Here is a 6,741-nt window from a genome sequence, read left to right on the forward strand (position 1 = left end):
AGCATTGACACATGAACTTCTAGTCATATCAAATCACGGATTGTTGAAACACATTTTTCTTTTAACCCTCCTACCCCCAACTGTGAATGTACCCAGTTCAGTTAGTGGGGTTTCTACTTGATGCAAACTTAAGATTTTTTTAAAATGTCATCTCTCTCAAATTTTACCTTATTGCTGTCAGCACATTGTTCCACCCTGCTGCAATTAAAAAATTTTTTCTTATAAAATATTTTAACATATTGAAAATTAGACAGGCTGATATAATATCCCATATGCCCACAATCAGATTTAATAGATATTAAGATCACCCCATATTTGGGCTTTGCTTTGTGTGTTTATTTTGTGGAAACAGACATTACTTACAGCTGCAGTTCTATTGCTTGTTCTGAAATCCTTCTACCCTCTTTCATGTAAACCATTGTCCTATAGTTGCTATGTATTCCCCTCTCATCACAGTTTATATACTGAATTCTACACACTAGATAGCTATGGTTGTCAATGTGTAATATGTGAACTTTAAGTGCTATGATATTATATAAATCATTCTATAACTTTGTGTTCCTAAGTCAACTTTTCCCCTCCTTTTTCTGACACTTATCCCTGTTGAAACACAACATCAATTGTTTTCCTTCATGTCCACTTGCCCATTCATCTAATTTCCACTTGGTCCATTGCAAAAACTGTCACGGTGAGCGTTCTTACAGGCATCATGTAACTGCTCGGCTATTAATGGTTCTATAAAAGACATCTAGAAGTGACCCTTCTGAGCTTTGTTTATTCATCACTTTTTAAAACTACACCAAGCCAATTCCAATTCATGGTGCCTTCTGTCTACTAGAGTACAACCATGTTCCACAAGGATCTTCTTCTTGGGTGCCACAGGAGGGATGTAATCACTTTCGCATTAATAACTGAACACCTAATTCACTCACTTTTGCTATTGGTGAATTGCTCTGTAACGTCACAGTGCTAAGTCATGCACCCAGAAACAGTCTGTGAGCACATCACATATGAGTGGGTACTGAAAAAAAAAACCAAACTAAAACAGAATTGCACTGGGCTGAGTGAAGCTTTCATTGCATGCATTTTTTTCTGCTAGGCCAGCATCCAGCACCTCAATCTGAGTTGGTGCACTCAGTGGCATCACTTGGGAAGGTTCTGTATGGTCACAGTGAGTTTTTTAATAAAAGCAATTGTGCTTGAACCTCATTTTTTGTGATGGCCAATTTTAAAGAACAACATGTGGCTGCAAAATTTTGTTTCCTGCTCAGGAAAAATGCCACAGAAACTGTTGTGATGTTGAACACAACTTACCAAGGACAGTGCTATGGGAAAAACTCAAGTGTATGAGTGGTTTTCTCGTTTCAAAAAAGGTGAACTATTAATTGATGACAAGCCTCATTCTGGACATCTGTCAACTTCCCAAATGGATAAAAATGTTCAGCTATAATGCGTTTGAGTGCTTTCCACCAAGTCAGACTGACAATCGAGTTCTCTATTTAGAAGTTCTGGAAAGATTGTATAACAGTGTGGGACAAAAAAGGCCTGATTGGTGGCAGGTGGGGGACTGATTTTGCTGCCACGACAATGTATCTCCTCACGCAGCCATCTCAGTGCACAAGTTTGGGGCAGAAAACAGCATGCCTATCTTGCTCCACGCAACTTACCTGACCTTGCTCCATGGGACATCTTTTTGTTTCCACAAATAGAGACGGACATGAAAAGACAGCATTTTAATGACGCAAAGGAAAAATGAGGGAATGCTGTCAGCCAACCAAACATGAGTTTGAAAACATTTCCAAGAATGGAGTCACAGATTTAACAAATATAGTAAGTGTAATGGAGAGTACTTAGAAGGTGATAAGGTCTTTTTTTGAAAAAAAAAATTAATACAAATCTTTGAAAAAAAAAAATTTTTTTTAATTAGGTACCCCCTCATACATTGGTCATTTGGGTTTTCTCTTCAAATAATTTTACCAAGGAACTCTGATGATGTAGTGCCTTATTTATTGAGCTGCTAACCTGAAACTCTGAGCTGTCCTGAGGGAGAATCGAGTATAGCTACAATTCCAAAAACCCTAGAGAGCAGTTCTGCTCTGTCCTGTGGGGTAGATATGGTCACAATCAACTCAAGACTGTGGGCGGTGCCCTTGACCCACTTTTTCAGAGAATTGCCTCCTATATTGTTGACATTAATTTTTCTGCTATGTAAATGATTATCTTAAATTATCCTATGACATTTTCCTTTATGGAATGTTCTTTGGATATCTTGTTTCAAAATGTATGTTATCCTGAGGACACAATAGCTTTTATAATTTCTTTTAAAACTCTTAAGTTTTTCTTTTCATAATTTGTCCTTGAATTCATCCAGATTCAAATTTTCTATATGGAATGACGCAGGAATTAATTTGTTCCACATTTGTATAACTAATTGTCCAGGAAGCACATAGAGTTCTCAGTTCTTTGTTCAATAATTTGTACTGGCACGTCTCTCATATTCCATGTTGCCATATAAATGTGAGCCCATTTCTGGGCTCTCTATGCAGCTCCATTTGTCCAGTTGTCTATTCCTATTCCAATAGTATAACGGATTAATTACTGCAGCAGTTCAATAAGTCTTGCAACTTACCACAGTTTGGATCTCATATAGTTCTGCATTTTCCATTTTAAGTGAATAGGTGGCCTCAGAAAGTTTTGGGTTGAAAGGTGACAGAAGGGTTACATGATGATCAGCTAGCTCAAAAAACTAATCTTGCCACCAGTCTTTGAAGCAAGATTAAACTAATGAAGATGATTTTATAGAATGAATCATAACTGAGAACCAGTCTTAGTTATACCAATATGACCCAGTGAACACATTACAATAAATAGTGGCAGCTAAGGGGATCTATGGGGCCAGTTAACTTCAAGGCAAGTGGTTAGTTCAGAAAATTATAATGACTTTTTTTTTTATCCCAAAGGGATATAGATAATCTTGATAGATATCCTTGAAGGACATAGAGCAATCATGGGGACTTCTATGAAGTTGATTTAAGGGGACAAGAGGAAAGAATTAGGAGGCAAAGGACATTTATAGAGGTCTAAATATGGGCATGTACATATGAAAATATATTTATATACAATGATAGGGAAATAGATCCATGTACATATATGTTTATATGTTAAGCATTAAGGTAGCAGACAGACATCGGGCCTCTACTCAAGTACTCCCTCAATACAAGAACATTTCATTCTAATAATCTGACATTCTATGATGCTCACCTTCCCTGACACAATTGGTGAAGTCAAAATGGGTGCATTAGCAAATGTGGTGAAGAAAGTTGATGGTGCCCAGCTATCAAAAAAGATAGTATCTGGGGTCTAAAAGGCTTAAAGATAAACAAGCAACCATCTAGCTGAGAAGCAATCAAGCCCGCATGGAAGAAACACATCAGCCTGTGGGATCATGAGATGTCAATGGGTTCAGCCATAGGCATCAAAGACACAGAACAAAAAATCATATCAATGTAAGTGGGGGGTGAGGGTATAGTGGAGACCCAAAGTCCATCTGTTGACAATTTGACATCCCCTTACAGAAGAGTCACAAGGAAGAGAGGAGCCAGTCAGGGTGCAGTAGAGCACACACAAAACATACAACTTTCCTTTAGTTTTTTAATGCTCCCCACCTCCACTATCATGACCCCAATTCGACCTTACAAATTTGGCTAGACCAGAGCATGTACACTGGTACAGATAAGAGCTCAAACACAGGGACTCGAGGACAGATAAGCCCCTCAGGACCAATAATGAGAGTAGTGATACCAGGAGGGCAAGGGGTTGGGGTGGGGGAGAACAGGGGTACTGATCACAATGATCAACCTCCTCCCAGGGAATGAACAACAAAAAATAGGGTGAACAGAGACAGTGGTCAGGGTAAGACATGAAAAAAATGATAAATTATCAAGGGATGCAAGAGGGAGGGAGAGGATGAGCTGATGCCAAGGGCTCAAGTAGAAAGAAAATGTTTTGAGAATGATGATGGTAACATTTGTACAAATGTGCTTGACACAATGGATGGATGGATGGATTCTGAGAAGAGCTGTGAGAGCCCCCAATAAAATACTTTCTAAAGGAGAAAGAAATCTGAGAACTGCATTGATGATACAAGGCCAGGAAAGTCGCATCAGGAATTTTTTTTTTTCCATCTTGACAATGTCTCATTCTTCAAGGGTAGCAAATACTGCCCTGTGACAAATTCACTGGAAAGTCTTCCTCGGTCCACATTACACCTGAATGTTGCACCTAACATGCAAAAATCCTCAAGAAAGGGTTTGACACAGAGCGAGAAAGCTCACATTCAGAAGTGTACAGATCTACATGGAAGATAGGTCAAGAAATAATAATAGCTTCGCAATTTGATATTTTTGTTTAACAAAGATTTCTATGGTTATATAACTTTTTTTTATTACTTACCCTTATATCCATGAAGTAATTGCTAAAGACCTGGTGACTTCTAGCTCAATAACCACAAGAACAATTAGGTGAGTATTTAAGATGTGAGACTAAGACCCAGGTGGGATTTCTGAGAGTATATCAACATTTTTCTCTCCTACCCACAGGAAAGGGAAGCAGTGTTCCCTTTCAGCTGACAAAGGTGCATCAAGACGATTTGGGGACTTTGAGGCAGTTTTCTGAAGTTTGAATAGCAGGGTAACTATTAGAAAGAAGGGGAGGTTTACTAGTAGGGAGGAAAAATCTATAGATATTCAACAAGCAGGGAAATGCAAATTTCAAAAGTGTCACCACCTGTACCAGGGAGCTATAACCCACTGTTTCCATTTGGGGATTCTCTGAAAAACCTTTGGTAACACTGTTCAAGAGAGAAACAGTCCGTTTAGACCATCCACTGGGCACCAACTTAGATGAAGGCAGAAACCCAATGCCGTGAATTTGACTTTTACCGATGTGATCCAGAGAGGCACTGAAATCCAGCTGATTTTTCTGCCTGTAATTTTATGGAAACATATTCTCAGACCTTTTACCATGGCATTGCCGGGTGTATTTGAGCCACCAACCGTTCAGTTAATAGTTGTGTCATCCAGGGAACTTACTAGATGAGAGAAATAGCAAGCAAACCAAAGTGTGCTAGTCTCTTAATTTCTTTTCTATCCTCCACCTTCACCCCACCCCACCCCAAGACTGAAAAAATATAGGGAAACCGAGGCAAAATTGAGTGGAGAAGACACATTTCAAAATAAGAAGATGCTGAAGTTAAATATGCCAACAGCAGCAACGTGCTGTTGTTTTTAATGGGAAAAAAGGGAAACTGTTCCCCTGACTATGGGCAAAGAGACACCTGACTGGTGATGGCGCTCGTATATCAGTCAGGGACAGACCAACTTGAAGTCCTTTGTTCATCCTAGCGGATGCTTGGATTGTAGCCAGAGTGGTTTCATGCATAGTACACATTAAAAATAAAGGGAAAATGTTTCATTTGATTAAATTTAGAATTTTAATTACTAATATTCATTTGTTTAAATTAATTCCTCTTTAGTGTACATGTTATAACCTTTCTTTTTAAGCAGACATGGAATATTGACAAAAATGGAAATCATGTTAGACTACTGTGGTGAAATTGAATTCTCTATATGGCTCTTCCATCCATAGTTTTTGTAACTCTCACCAAATGACTGAGTGTGCAAATAAGAAATGTGGGATGCTAACATGCAGATAGGTTACATTTTCCATTCTGCTGGGTGTAAAATTAACCATCTCAGAAGCAGGGATGGTGGGAATCTCACGATCATGAAGAAAGAAGAGTAACAAATGAAGTCTGTCTTTTTTCACTTTTGTCTTTTGGAGCTGGAAGGCCCTGTGCAGTACAGGCAGCAATGGGTGCATCAGCATGGAGAGAGATCAACAAGCTTCCCAGTGGAAAGAACTAGTAAAATGTAGTGCCTCAGGCAGGCGGCTGGCTTGCCCTCTGGAATTCTGTAACATGTGCATGTCGAACCCCTGCCCATAGAGATCAGCTCTGGTGTGGTGTGGGGGTTGGGTTCCCATGACTTCTTGTCTTCCCAAGGGAGATCAGACATAACCTCCAAATCATCCTTATCCACACCAAAATGAAGCACATTGCATTAGATGAGATCAATATAATAAAGCCTCTAACCATTACACAACAAAATAGAAATTGCTAAGCAAATCACTGCTTTAAAAATATCGGATTTCTCATAATCATATGGCAGATATGTAAACCACACTATGCTTAAAAGAAAATCATCAGGACTCCAAGAAAATGTGCTGTCACACTGTACTCTTGACCAAAATGCAGGGTCTGAATCTAATCATGGACAAACACTCAGACCAAACCGTATGAAGGGACATCAATCAGACAACTGGTCTGAATATTTCAAAAAGCCAATGTTATAAATGACAACGGAACGCAGAGGAACGGTGCCAGACAAAAGGCATCTAACACGACACACACACGGAATGAAATGCCCAATTCTGAATCAGAGGCTCGACTGTGGGGAGAAGAAATCTATAAATGTCTCGAGTGAGACAAAAGCACAAAACAAGAGCATGTTATGACAACTTAATTCATGAGCTTTAAGACCTTGAGGAAATATGGAAATTCCTTCCCATATATAAAATGACAACATTGAATAGAAGCGAACAGAAATGCCAACTAGAAAAAGCAGTAAAGAGACTCAAATTATAGTTAAAAACACCTCCTCTGTCCAAATAGTTAGAAGATTT

At 38.9% G+C, this 6,741-nt stretch overlaps 1 non-coding gene across 1 annotated transcript; it reads left to right on the forward strand.

Moving 5' to 3' along the window:
• The first annotated feature begins 5,308 nt into the window (after positions 1 to 5,308).
• LOC115869006 lies at positions 5,309 to 5,450 on the forward strand. Its single transcript, XR_004045931.1, has one exon. It is a non-coding gene; the product is annotated as a small nucleolar RNA SNORA48 (small nucleolar RNA).
• Positions 5,451 to 6,741: the final 1,291 nt, after the last annotated feature.

Source organism: Echinops telfairi, unplaced genomic scaffold (assembly GCF_000313985.2).
Source record: "Echinops telfairi isolate 266 unplaced genomic scaffold, ASM31398v2 ScPeMD7_1;HRSCAF=3_0, whole genome shotgun sequence".
Taxonomy (NCBI): domain Eukaryota; kingdom Metazoa; phylum Chordata; class Mammalia; order Afrosoricida; family Tenrecidae; genus Echinops; species Echinops telfairi.